This window comes from Erpetoichthys calabaricus, chromosome 4 (genome assembly GCF_900747795.2).
Source record: "Erpetoichthys calabaricus chromosome 4, fErpCal1.3, whole genome shotgun sequence".
NCBI classification, from domain to species: Eukaryota; Metazoa; Chordata; class Cladistia; order Polypteriformes; family Polypteridae; genus Erpetoichthys; species Erpetoichthys calabaricus.
This window is the reverse complement of record NC_041397.2, coordinates 7613988-7629761: the sequence shown is the minus strand read 5'-3', so window position 1 is coordinate 7629761 and position 15774 is coordinate 7613988.

Here is a 15774-nt window from a genome sequence, read left to right as displayed (position 1 = left end):
ACTGGTTGAGGGAACAAAGCAGCAATTAGGTGAGTAAATTCAAAATCAAGGCAAAAGTATTCTGTTCAATTAGCAGCAGTGAATGAGGTGAAAGCCAGCAGTCACTGCGGCCACCCCCCACAGGATCGGAGTCTGACCACTATGAGATAAATGACTGGACACACAACAAAGGTTTGGGGTCAGCCACTCGTATAGTTTCCCTGGCTGCAAAAGGGTTTATGCTTTAGTACAATGTGTACAGGTTCAAGTCCAATGTAGAACTGCTCAAGCAAGGAGGATGAGGGGTTTTTATAGTCGGATCCCAAGATGTGACATCCTCGGGGCTGGGACAGGAAGTGACATCCTCGGGGCTGGGACAGGAAGTGACATCCTCGGGGCTGAGACAGGAAGTGACATCCTCGGGACTGGGACAGGAAGTGACATCCTCGGGGCTGGGACAGGAAGTGACATCCTCGGGGCTGAGACAGGAAGTGACATTCTCGGGGCTGGGACAGGAAGTGACATCCTCGCGCCCGGGACAGACAGGATTTCTCATATTTGGTCTGTAGAGATAAAAGAGAGAGATTTATCACAAACCTGCCACCCCGCCAGCCTGGCAAGGAATTGTCATTTTCTGGTCCCTTTTGGTTGACTCCCAAACGTATGTGTGTGACACCACCCTAGAGTAGGGTGTATCCTGATGTCCTGGCAAAAATGCCCACCTGTCTGTAAGTGGCCACCTATGGTGGTGAATGTACTGGTGTGTCATCATAGTCATCCAGGTGGGTGTTACATATTAGGGGGCAGGAAGGTTGGGGCTGAAGTGGCTCCATACTCCCTACGGAAAGTGCCAGAAATACAAATATCAATTAATCGCAAATCATTTAACGAACAGCAAGACAAAATGTCTGATCAAGAATCTCAAATCCAGAACACTGGAACCCCCAAAATGAGTACGAGAACTCGTAGAAAGAGTGAAGTGGAGGCTCGGACTCTAAGGGTTCTGCGCTGGGATCTGGGAGGTTGTCAGTTCAAATCCCACCATTTTCAGAAGGGATCCCCAATCTGAAAATTGCTCCAGGGTTGCTATACAATGACTGAGCCCCCCCCCCCCCCCCCCCCCCCCCCCCCCCAGAAACAAAAAGGTCATAAGAAATGACGATTTCCCCTCAGGGATTAATAACATTTAAACTAATGACCTGAATAACTCCGCACATCACCGTAAGATGCGATCCCATTTATGTAAAAACACGCCACGTGATGCCAGCCTCCGCAGTTCATTTTGTGCAAATTCCATCCTGTCTGAGTGGGATCTGAGCACAAACGGGACCCTTCGACTCCAATTTTGCACCCTGCACCTAAACTCAGGTTTGGTTTATAATAAGGGAACTGGAAGAGAAATAAATCGAAGAGCGAATGGGTTTCATTTTATGGTGATTGACAGCTCGCCGCATTTCGCAAGACCGGCTTGCATTTTGTTTTTTTAAGGGTTTCAATTAGCAACTCGGCAAAATTCCTGGAGGATTAACATTCTTCTTCATAAAGGTGCAATGTTGAAGCCTGCAACTCAAAAATAAAAAAAAATGTAAAAGAGACGAAAGCGTGAGGGTCCGCCACACGCCCCCCCATGTCAAAACGGTCTGACAGCGACTTCTTCACACGCCGCCTCTCGTCTCTGTGAATTTTAATAGCACGTTTCATGACAACCCGGGCCCATTGTCATCTGTTTAAAGGCTGCGGATCACATTTTAACAAAGCGTGTTAACAGTTTTAATATGTGTGAACACTTCGTAATTGATACACACGTGACTGAGGGGGACCGGACGGCGCTCCGTGGGGTTTTTTTTAACCTTTGCGTCATAACCCATTCGTAACGACCTCTAGTAAAAAAACATACGAAAGATGGCAAATAAGGTTTAGGTGTTAAAAATCAGATTGAAAATTCAGAACAGACAGTGTTAAATTAGATGGGTCGCCTCACAGTGCCCGGGACCTCAGTTCAATTCAAGTGCTTGGCCAAAGGGCGAGTGGCCATCGAAAAGCCCCCGCAAAATAAGGCCAGCCTGCCCGAAGTGGCTCACGTCACGGCCCACCAGTCCCCAACCACCACCTCTCATTACTCCTTTGGTTTTGGGGTCTCGTAGGGGGGCACACAGCATTGTGAAACACCAGCAGCCACCCGAGCAAAAGGCAGCTGACTTAGCCACCATAAAAAAATAAAATCCAAATGAAATTGAGGGACTCCCCGCAAAGTCAAAATTAGCTCAGGTGACGTGCAACGTGGAGTTTCAGGCCTGATGTGTCTGTGAATAAAAGTGCAGAAGAGCCGATCAGCGCAATGAGGGCACTCACTCGACTCGACGTGCAAATACGTTTACAAAAAACACAATGAGAAAAAAAAAAAATAACAAGAAGTGTGAAGAGAAGGAAGGGGGGGGGGGGGGGGGGGGTTAACTAGCAGGAAACACAACCGCCTCGGACCACTTGGATCAATTCCCAGGGTGCACTTGTGGATTTCCTCTGAACTCAGAAACAAGAAAACGTCTCAAATGGCAAATGGAAATTCTCGGGCGTCAATAAATTTGTACCTGATGGGCTAATGAAGACCCCGTGGTGAGTTTCTACCTTATGTAACATTCCTGCACTGGTGGGCTCTGGACCCTTATGTTCCTGAGTTTACATAAGATGAGGGAGAAAGAATGCATGAGTGGAAGATGAAAAGAGTAGGAAGAGTGGGGATGAAAAAGACGAATACATAGATATGAAAGGCACTATATAACAGATAGATAGATAGATAAATGTGAAAGGCACTATAGATAGATAGACAGATGTGAAAGGCACGATAGATAGATAGATAGATAGATAGATAGATAGATAGATAGATAGATAGATAGATAGATAGATAGATAGATAGATAGATAGATAGATAGATAGATAGATAGATAGATAGATACTGTAGGTACACAGGTTGCAGGTCCTGCAAGATAACAAGACCAACACTTTGACGCTGCATCATTCTTAATCAATTCAGTTCAGTCTAATTCATGTTAATTTCAAAGTCCTCCATTATTCAGACTCAGTTAATCCAATTTTAAGGCTGCAGGTAATCCATAAGGCTTCTGCTTTTCAATTAGACCCCTACAGTGGCACCCAAATGGGACTCTGAGAGAAGAAATAGAGACTTCAGAGTAATTCTTGCAGCTGAATGATTTCTTATTCATTGAAACATCCAAAAGTAAGTATTGAAATATGATATCTATCTATCTATCTATCTATCTATCTATCTATCTATCTATCTATCTATCTATCTATCTATCTATCTATCTATCTATCTATCTATCTATCTGTCTATTTTATAGTGCCTTTCACTTCTATCTATCTATTTATTATATAGTGCCTTTCCTATCTATCTATCTATCTATCTATCTATCTATCTATCTATCTATCTATCTATCTATCTATCTATCTATCTATCTATCTATCTATCTGTCTATTTTATAGTGCCTTTCACTTCTATCTATCTATTTATTATATAGTGCCTTTCCTATCTATCTATCTATCTATCTATCTATCTATCTATCTATCTATCTATCTATCTATCTATCTATCTATCTATCTATCTATCTATTTTATAGTGCCTTTCACATCTATCTATCTATCTATCTATCTATCTATCTATCTATCTATCTATCTATCTATCTATCTATCTATCTATCTATCTATCTATCTATTTTATAGTGCCTTTCACTTCTATCTATCTATCTATCTATCTATCTATCTATCTATCTATCTATCTATCTATCTATCTATCTATCTATCTATCTATCTATCTATCTATCTATCTATCTATCTATCTATCTATCTATCTATCTATCTATCTATCTATCTCCCTAATCACTGTCTGTGGGTTTACTTCTGGAGTTCCATCTCATCCCACAGTCTAATGACAAGCAGGTTAGGTGGACTGGTGACTTTATGGCCATTCTATGTGTGTGTTTGTGTGTGTGTGTGAGGTGCTGTGTGCGTAATAACCCTGTGATGGACTGGTGCCCTATCCTGGGTTTCTTTCTTGCCTAGTGCCCTCTTCTTGCTGGGGTGAGCTCCGGCCCCCGTGACCCTGCTCGGGATTCAGCGGGTAAGAAAATGTCATGTCGTCCTTTTTCAAAAAACAAATCTCTGACAGACACATTATTAAATATTATGTAAGACAATGTAAATGTTTTGATTTGATGTAACAAAGTAATCATGGTTAAAGCAGGTGGGATGGCAACCTCATGCCCACACTACTTTATTGCTCAGGGTCTCCTTCCACAATATAATTACAATTCTTTATTCCTTTTCTCTTCCTCCTCCTAGGGCGGCACAGTGGCACATTGGTAGTGCTGCTGCCACGCAGTAAGGAAACCTGGGTTCACTCCCCGGGTCCTCCATGCGTAGAGTTTGCATGTTCTCCCTGTGCGTGGGTTTCCTCCCACAGTCCAAAGACATGCAGGTTAAGTGCATTGGCGATCCTAAATTGTCATTGGTGGGTGTGTGTGCCCTGTGGTGGGTTGACACCATGCCCAGGATTTGTTCCTGCCTTGTGCCCTATGTTGGCTGGGATTGGCTCCAGCAGACCCCTGTGAACCTGTGTTAGTATATAGAAGGTTGGATAATGGATGGATGGATCTTCCTCCTCTATCTCTACTCTTCTTCAGCTGGTGTTGTCCACTTCCTTCCAACTCAGAATTCCCATTCAGCCTGAAAACCAACTTGCCAACACTTCTGGGTCAGGCAGCACCTCTCCATGATAGGGGAGTCTTTCTCCAGCAGCTCCCTCTGGACCCCAACATGGCTTCCTAAAGGAACCGTGTGTCCAGGTGTCCAAACAGGAACCATGCCAGAGGGACGCCACCACCCAGTTTACTCATATGGCCCCGGGATGCAGTCTCCTTCTCTCCTTCCATTATAATGGCCTCCCAGCTGGGTAAGGTACCACTAAGTAACCTGATTGGGATGCCCCGTCCACCTGTACATCCTTCTTTTAAAAAAAGCATCCTGGCCTGGTAAGGAACCAGCCAATCTAATCCATAGGACAAAGTGGACAGCAGATAAGGAAAACAACCAATCATGAGAAGAAGGCTGACCATTTCACCTTTCCACATATGCAGGACTGTCCCCTCTATGACAGTGCCAGACTGTGTAATACATTTCACGTTCATTCCCACAGGCTACAAAACGTTGGTTTTTGTGACGGATCACCTTGTTCCAATTCTAAGTGTGGATGTCTCGGTGATAATCCTAGTGTAATGTGACAGTGGATGGCCACCTGCGTTTTATGACAGCCCTGACTCTAGGCAGTCACTGATGAAGACCGCATGCCTGCAGCGCTTTATATGCCACAGCGCTTGTGCATCATACTTTTAAGCCCCCTGCTTATGATTTATGAGCTATTAGGGCTCCGTGTGTTTATGTCATTAATGCCAACGAAACTGCTCCCGTTCTCTCCACGATTTTATGACTGTGTCACACCCTCTCGTCAGCGTGGACGTCTCCCAGAGCATGGTGGCCTGCCGCAGCCCAAGTCCTCAGCGACCACACGAGAGACTGAACAACTGGAGTTGATTACATCCACACACCGCATATGGAAGCACTTTGTTGTCATCCCATGTTAATGAAAAACCAAATCAACTGACACAAGGGGCCAAAAACAAAAAATACAACAACTGTGCTCATATTGGCTGGGAGCACACTGTGGGCGGAGCCAACTTACTTGACAGTACTTGGCATTATTTTAAATCAGATACCCCTCCCACAACCCTAATCTTAACAGCAGTGCAAAAGGGTGGAGCTCAGGAGGTCTACACCGTGACTCTATTGGTCCCTACTGGTGTCGACTCCACCTACTTGGAATGTTCATTGGAGTTGACTCCACCTACATGGACTTTTCATTGGAGTTGACTCCACCGACTTGGAACTCCCATTGGAGTCAACTCGACCTACTTGGACTGCCACTTTGAGTCAACTCCGCCTACTTAGACTGTCCATTTGAGTCAACTCCACCTACTTGGGCTGTTCATTGGATCGACTCCACCTACTTGGACTGTTCACTGGAGTTGACTCCACCTACTTGGGCTGTTCATTGGAGTCGACTCCACCTACTTGGACTCCTCATTGGAGTTGACTCCACCTACTTGGACTGTTCACTGGAGTTGACTCCACCGACTTGGAACTCTCATTTGAGTCAACTCTACCTACTTGGACTGCCACTTTGAGTCAACTCCGCCTACTTGGACTGTCCATTTGAATCAACTCCACCTACTTGGGATATTCATTGGAGTCAACTCCACCTACTTGGACGTCTCATTTGAGTCAACTCCACCTACTTGAACTGCCCATTGGAGTCAACCCCACCTACTTGGGCTGTTCATTGGAGTCGACTCCACCTACTTGGACTCCTCATTGGAGTTGACTCCATCTACTTGGACTTCCCATTTGAATTAACTCCACCTACTTGGACTGGCCATTTGAGTCGACTCCACCTACTTGGACTTCCCATTTGAGTCAACTCCCCCTACTTGGGCTGTTCATTGGAGTCGACTCCACCTACTTGGACTCATCATTGGAGTTGACTCCATCTACTGGGACTTCCCATTGGAGTTGACTCCACCTTCTTGGACTGCCCATTGGAGTCAACTCCACTTACTTGGACTTCCCATTGGAGTCAACTCCACCTACTTGGACTTCCCATTTGAATTAACTCCACCTGCTTGGACTGGCCATTTGAGTCGACTCCACCTACTTGGACTTCCCATTTGAGTCAACTCCCCCTACTTGGGCTGTTCATTGGAGTCGACTCCACCTACTTGGACTCATCATTGGAGTTGACTCCATCTACTTGGACTTCCCATTGGAGTTGACTCCACCTTCTTGGACTGCCCATTGGAGTCAACTCCACTTACTTGGACTTCCCATTGGAGTCAACTCCACCTACTTGGACTTCCCATTTGAATTAACTCCACCTACTTGGACTGGCCATTTGAGTCGACTCCACCTACTTGGACTTCCCATTGGAGTCAACTCCACCTACTTGGACTTCCCATTTGAGTCGACTCCACCTACTTGGACTTCCCATTGGAGCTGACTACACCTACTTGGACTTCCCATTGGAGTTGACTCCACCTTCTTGGACTGCCCATTGGAGTCAACTCCACCTACCTGGACTTCCCATTGGAGTCAATTCCACCTACTTGGACTGCCCATTTGAATTGACTCCACCTACTTGGACTGACCATTTGAGTCGACTCCACCTACTAGGACTTCCCTTTTGAGTCAACTCCCCCTACTTGGGCTGTTCATTGGAGTCGACTCCACCTACTTGGACTCATCATTGGAGTTGACTCCATCTACTTGGACTTCCCATTGGAGTTGACTCCACCTTCTTGGACTGCCCATTGGAGTCAACTCCACTTACTTGGACTTCCCATTGGAGTCAACTCCACCTACTTGGACTTCCCATTTGAATTAACTCCACCTACTTGGACTGGCCATTTGAGTCGACTCCACCTACTTGGACTTCCCATTGGAGTCAACTCCACCTACTTGGACTTCCCATTTGAGTCGACTCCACCTACTTGGACTTCCCATTGGAGCTGACTACACCTACTTGGACTTCCCATTGGAGTTGACTCCACCTTCTTGGACTGCCCATTGGAGTCAACTCCACCTACTTGGACTGCCCATTGGAGTCAATTCCACCTACTTGGACTGCCCATTTGAATTGACTCCACCTACTTGGACTTCCCTTTTGAGTCAACTCCACCTACTTGGGCTGTTCATTGGAGTCAACTCCACCTACTTGGACGTCCCATTTGAGTCAATTCGACCTACTTGAACTGCCCATTGGAATCAACTCCACCTACTTGGACTCCTCATTGGAGCTGACGCCACCTACTTGGACTTCCCATTGGAGTCATCTCCACCTACTTGGACTGCCCATTTGAATTGACTCCACCTACTTGGACTGCACATTTGAGTCAACTCCACCTATTTAAGGCTCCAATGGGCAGGCTCCGGGCTTGGAGAGACATTTACTTGGATTGGACGGCAAAGCTCAAGGGGAGGGCTTACAGGCGGGGCTTCTTATCAGGACAAAAATCATTTCCTGTTAGAGATATCTGCACCGAGTGAAGAAGTGAATGGAGACTTTTTGGAATGTGCCTTTGGCTCAGCAGCTTTGAGGATGTACTTTGGATACAAAAATTTTGTGCCTTATGCCTTTACTGCGTAAATGTATAGGGTCTGATAAAATTTAATATATTATACAAGTAAATATGAATGTCACTCATACAAACAAGAGCGATAATTAAATAAATGGACACAGCGCCAACTTTCTTGCACCTGCCAGTTTAAAATGGCTAATGTGACCCAGGATGAGTGAGCGTGGATGTGTGGGCATGATGGGGCCTTGCAACAGATTGGCATTTTTTGAAATTGCCTCAGTGTTTATGAGTGGGTGGTAAAAGATTTTGGAAAGACAGAGTCATGTCACGGAGTGTCATGTCATGTTGTTTTCTAACCTGTTTAGTCCGGACCAGGGTCACTGGGGGAGATGGAGGGTTTTGGGAGAGGGGGAATCAGCTAGCGTACGGTGCATAGGGCACATAGGGCAAGAACACACCCTGCCGTGGCATAGCCAGCTTGCTGAAAGCCCCTCTGCAGCACCCTGAGGTAGGCGTTTAGCATAACTATCAGTCACTTCAGCCATTATCCATCCATCCATCCATTTTCCAACCCGCTGAATCCGAACACAGGGCCACGGGGGTCTGCTGGAGCCAATCCCATCCAACACAGGGCATAAGGCAGGAAACAAACCCTGGGCAGGGCGCCAGCCCACCGCAGGGCACACACTAGGAACAATTTAGAATCGCCAATGCACCTAACCTGCATGTCTTTGGACTGTGGGAGGAAACCTACACAGACACGGGGAGAACATGCAAACTCCACACAGGGAGGACCTGGGAAGTGAACCCAAGTCTCCTTACTGCGAGGCAGCAGCGTTACCCACTGCGCCATCGTGCCGCCCTTTAGCATAACTGCTATTAATTTATTCACAATAAGATCCTAGGGGCTGACTGGGCAGTGGTGTCCAGGTCCGCGTCACTATCAGATGACGCGCTGGTGACAAACGAACCAGCTCCCTAAATATAATGTAATGTAAGCTAGAAAGTGGAAACTGTTCTGTGATATAAAATGAAGCCATTTCAATTTGTGACAAATTAAAGTGACAACACTGGCTGACAGGATACAACTCCACCATCGACCTGCTTTACACAAGTTGTGATGTCATGAAGTGGTGACGCTCACAGATCCTCACAGTAGTGACACTAATGCACAGTAAGCCATACGCAAGAACACAGATTACAGATTTGTTAAACTGTTAAAGCTTACAAAAATGGAACTGACCGACAAGTCACAAATCATATTACTTATCATATCACTAGGACCTTACAATACTGTTGCGCAAAAGGCTCAACGATGTTTGACCCATCAAGCTGTCTGATGCTCTTGTTTTCGATTGAGAGTCCAGCCAAGCCACTAAGTCTGTCTTGTGACGTGGAGCTTCTGAAGTCATTCTTGATGAGTTTTAACTTGGAGAACAACCATCCGCACGCAGCAACAGTCATTGGCGTAGTTGGCAGTAACACGTCAGCCGTGCAAACGTCACTGAAAGTAGACGACGGTGCTCAGTGACCTATCAGCAAGAGTGCGGCTACATCGAGAAACAGTCGACTTGTTTGACAGGATGGATTGAAAACACGCAAGGAAATGACAACAATTGAGTGGAAAACGCAGGTGAAATATCGGTGCTATAGTGTTCAACGAGAAGATCGGCAGCCACATACAATTTGTCGTCAGTCACCGAGGTCAGAGTTGATGGTAACAAGACATTGAACGTTGAAGCCACTGCATCGAGACTGTGACTTTAAAAAAAAAATCTATATGCCCTGAGTGGCCCCCCAAGCTCATAGACCACTGTGCTGCACAATCCATTGCTACCCCATAGACACCCTGGACAGAAGCCACTCCATCGTAGGGTAAAGCCACACACACCAAAGCACAGAGGGCATCTCAACATCTGGACAGAAGGAGGACTCTGAAGTCAGCTGGACGAAAGATCTAAGATCTGGTGGGACCCAAACATACAGACCACAATGGCGATGACTAGCAGTCAGACCTGCCACTCTCTGAATTATTGTAGGACCACCCTGATTAAATGTGAAACAGTGCAGTATTTATCTTGGATATTTACACAATTAAATTAACTTTAGGGAAAGATTTGGATTTGATGGTCACCAGGTACATGAGATTGATCTGAATAGGAAAAATCATCCGTCTTGGGTGGTCAGCAAATAACTAAAAATAAGTAGATAGATAGATAGATATGAAAGGCACTATATAATAGATAGATAGATAGATAGATAGATAGATAGATAGATAGATAGATAGATAGATAGATAGATAGATAGATAGATAGATAGATAGATAGATAGATAGATAGATAGATAGATAGATAGATATGAAAGGCACTATATAATAGATAGATAGATAGATAGATAGATAGATAGATAGATAGATAGATAGATAGATAGATAGATAGATAGATAGATAGATATGAAAGGCACTATATAATAGATAGATAGATAGATAGATAGATAGATAGATAGATAGATAGATAGATAGATAGATAGATAGATAGATAGATATGAAAGGCACTATATAATAGATAGATAGATAGATAGATAGATAGATAGATAGATAGATAGATAGATAGATAGATAGATAGATAGATAGATAGATAGATAGATAGATATGAAAGGCACTATATAATAGATAGATAGATAGATAGATAGATAGATAGATAGATAGATAGATAGATAGATAGATAGATAGATAGATAGATATGAAAGGCACTGTATAACAGATAGATAGATAGATAGATAGATAGATAGATAGATAGATAGATAGATAGATAGATAGATAGATAGATAGATAGATAGATAGATAGATAGATGTGAAAGACACTATATACTAGATAGATAGATAGATAGATAGATAGACAGATAGATAGATAGATAGATAGATAGATAGATAGATAGATATGAAAGGCACTATATAATAGATAGATGTGAAAGGCACTATATAATAGATAGATGGATAGATAGACATGAAAGGCACTATATAATAGATAGATAGATAGATAGATAGATAGATAGATAGATAGATAGATAGATAGATAGATAGATATGAAAGGCACTATATAATAGATAGATAGATAGATAGATAGATAGATAGATAGATAGATAGATAGATAGATATGAAAGGCACTATATAATAGATAGTTGTGAAAGGCACTATATAATAGATAGATGGATAGATAGATATGAAAGGCACTATATAATAGATAGATAGATAGATAGATAGATAGATAGATAGATAGATAGATAGATAGATAGATAGATAGATAGATAGATAGATAGAGTTAGGTCCATGAATATTTGGACAGAGACAACTTTTTTCTCATTTTGGTTCTGTACATTACCACAATGAATTTTAAATGAAACAACTCAGATGCAGTTGAAGATAGAAAAAAAAAAAAAAAAAGGGGCAGAGTGGTGGCTCTGAGGCTAAGGATCTGTGCTGGTATCCAGAAGGTTGCCGGTTCGAATCCCCGTCACTGCCAAAAGAGATCCTACTCTGCTGGGCCCTTGAGCAAGACCCTTAACCTGTAATTGCTCCAGGGGCGCTGTACAATGGCTGACCCTGCGCTCTGACCCCAAGGGGTATGCGAAAACTAACAAATTACTAATACGAGAAATCGTATAAGACGAAATAAAGAACAAAAAAAAAAAAAGTGCAGACTTTCAGCTTTAATTCAGTGGGGTGAACAAAACGATTGCATAAAAATGTGAGGCCACTAAAGCATTCTTTGAACACAATCCCTTCATTTCAGGGGCTCAAAAGTAATTGGACAATTGACTCCTTTGCTATTTCATGGGCAGGTGTGGTCAAGTCCGTCATTATGTCCTTATCAATTAAGCAGATAAAAGACCTGGAGTTGATTTGAGGTGTGGTGCTTGCATGTGGAAGATTTTGCTGTGAACAGACAACATGCGGTCAAAGGAGCTCTCCATGCAGGTGAAAGAAGCCATCCTTAAGCTGTGGAAACAGAAAAAACCCAACTGAGAAATTGCTCCAATATTACGAGTGGCAAAATCTACAGTTTGGTCCATCCTGAGAAAGAAAGCAAGAACTGGTGAACTCAGCAACGCAAAAAGACCTGGACGTCCACAGAAGATAACAGTGGTGGATGATCGCGGAATCATTTCCATGGTGAAGAGAAACCCCTTCACAACAGCCGACCAAGTGAACATCACTCTCCAGGGGGTCGGCGTATCGATATCCAAGTCTACCATAAAGAGAAGACTGCATGAAAGTAAATACAGAGGGTGCACTGCAAGGTGCAAGCCACTCATAAGCCTCAAGAATAGAAAGGCTAGATTGGACTTTGCTAAAGAACATCTAAAAAAGCCAGCACAGTTCTGGAAAAACACTCTTTGGACAGATGAAACCAAGATCAACCTCTACCAGAATGATGGCAAGAAAAAAGGTATGGAGAAGGCGTGGAACAGCTCATTATCCAAAGCATAGCACATCATCTGTAAAACACGGTGGAGGGAGGCAGTGTGATGGCTTGGGCGTGCATGGCTGCCAGTGGCACTGGGACACTCGTGTTTATTGATGATGTGACACAGGACAGAAGCAGCCGAATGAATTCTGAGGTGTTCAGAGACATACTGTCTGCTCAAATCCAGCTAAATACAGCAGTCAAATTGATTCATGACACAGATGGACAATGACCCAAAACATACAGCCAAAGTAACCCAGGAGTTTATTAAAGCAAAGAAGTCGAAAATTCTTGAATGGCGAAGTCAGTCACCTGATCTTAACCCAACTGAGCAGACATCTCACTTGTTGAAGACTAAACTTCAGACAGAAAGGCCCACAAACAAACAGCAACTGAAAGCCGCTGCAGTAAAGGCCTGGCAGAGCATTAAAAAGGAGGAAACCCAACATCTGGTGATGTCCAGGAGTTCAAGACTTCAGGCTGTCATTGCCAGCAAAGGGTTTTCAACCAACTATTAGAAATGAACATTTGATTTCCAGTTCTTTAATTTGTCCAATTACTTTTGAGCCCCTGAAATGAAGAGATTGTGTTCAAAAAATGCTTTAGTGGCCTCACATTTTTATGCAATCGTTTTGTTCACCCCACTGAATTAAAGCTGAAAGTCTGCACTTCAACTGCATCGGAGTTGTTTCATTGAAAATTCATTGTGGTAAAGTACAGAATTAAAATGAGAAAAAAGTGGTCTCTGTCCAAATATTTATGGACCTAACTACAGACAGACAGACAGATAGATAGATAGATAGATAGATAGATAGATAGATAGATAGATAGATAGATAGATAGATAGATAGATAGATAGATAGATAGATAGACGGATGTGAAAGGCACTATATAATGATAGATAGATAGACTGACATCAGACATATAGATAGATAGATAGATAGATAGATAGATAGATAGATAGATAGATAGATAGATAGATAGATAGATAGATAGATAGATAGATGTGAAAGGCACTATATAATAGAGAACGTTACTTCTCAGGCAGGGCATTATAAATATGCAGCGTCTGTCCGCTCTCATGTAAATGTCGTGAGTTTTTCCGGTGGCTGGCCGGTCCCTCTGATTCTAATGAACACAACAACGGTGTCACTAATTCCCATCCATGTTTTTCTTTGCCCTCAATCACAGACTTCATTTCATCCTGAACATTCCACACAAATGATCCAGGTGTGCACATTTATAAGACGTACCGTCAGTAGGCTGCACGTATTGTGTTTTTTTTTATTTAGTTTATTTTTTTAATAATTGTGTATTTCCTCTCCCTGAAAGTTCATTCCAAGGCTCTCCTAATAAGCACCAGTTCTACTTTCCTCTCCTGGCAGCACTCACTTCGCTTCACGCAGGATCATCCGTTGACCTGTAAGATGAGCTCAGCTGCTCCTTCTCTTGATAGTTTGAACACATCTGCTTTCTCCGAGTTTTCCTGCCTCCGGAAACGTCCTTCCCATTTGCACATGAAGCTCTGCTTGTGCGTGTGCTCTTGTGATGAACTGGCAGCCCAGCCGGGGTGGGCTTCTGTCAGGGACTCCTGGGATCTTCTCCATCCCTGTCATGGAATAAGCGGCTATGGAAAGTGACTGAGTGGGTGGTTTGTTTTGCAAAGCATTGAGTGGGACAATGAGGATGTTTTCATCAAAACCAGAGGCTTCCTTTCAGTTTATTGTTTTATTGAGCTCTTAAGACACGTTTGGAGTGCTGAAAGATAAACAGAAGAACGCAAAACAACACAACAGGCATCCATTAGCAGACATCAATTTAAATGGGGAACGCAGCTGAGGATGTTAAGAACACTCTGACTTGGAGAACCAGGCACACTCAGGAGTAAAGGAAATGCACGGGGAGAACACGCAAGCTGCACACAGGTCACTGGGCCAGCATTTGAGCCCATGAACTGGGAGCACTTTAGCACAGTGTCGCCCTCAGCTATATGAGCTTTATCTTTTCAGAGTATAGTTACACTATTCTTATCATTATCAGCTGTGCTACCCACATAAGAGGGGCTGAAATCTAAGTAATAAAACCTGACTTCTGCCTGAATGTTTGCAGTGCACTATTTACCGGAATGTATTTTGTAATGCATATATTAACAAAATGCATTACATTTGACATTCCAACAGATGGCACAACACAAACATTTCTAGTAATACAATGCATTACTACAATTGTTTGTGAAGTGTCATCAGTTGGAAATACACATGCAGTGCATATGTCTCCGTCATATTCCCTTTGGTATGGGGTTTGTAAAAGCAGTGTTAATGTCTGTGTGGGCCATCTGTTGGAATGACAAGAATTTTTGTGATGTGGCATCTGTTGGAATGAATGAGACATGGCAACCAGATGGACACACAGATACACAGACACTTGTCCTTTTATCAAGCTGGAACTGGATAAGCTGATATCTGTGCATTCAGCAGTTACTCTTTGTTGGACATATTCAGCAGAGTCATTTGCAATGTGCCATCTTTTGGAATGCTTCTTGTAATGCAGGTAGTTGTAATATGTGTTGCATTTGTCATTCCAACAGAAACATTTGAAGGGATAAAATGTATTATTATATTGGTTTGCAAAGCACCATCTGTTACAATGACAAATGCAATGCATATGTCTTTGTTATATACCATTTGGCATTGGATTCGTAAAGGCAGTGTTAATATCTGTGATGCGCCACATGTTGGAATGACTGAGACACGGCAACCAGATGGACACACAGATACACAGACACTTGTCCTTTTATCAAGCTGGAACTGGATAAGCTGATATCTGTCCATCCGGCAGTTACTCTCTGTTGGACATATTCAGCATACACACTTGCAATGTGCCATCTTTTCGAATGTTTCTTGTAACACATGTAGTAATAAAATGGGTTGCATTTGTCATTTCAACAGATGACACGTCACAAACATTTGTAGGGATAAAATGTATTATTGCAATGGTTTGAGAAGAACCACCTGTTGGAATGACAAATGTAGTGCATATGTCTCTGTTATATGTCATTGGGCACTGGATTTGTAAAAGCAGTGTTAAAGTTTGTGATGCACCACCTGTTGGAATGACAAATGCGATGC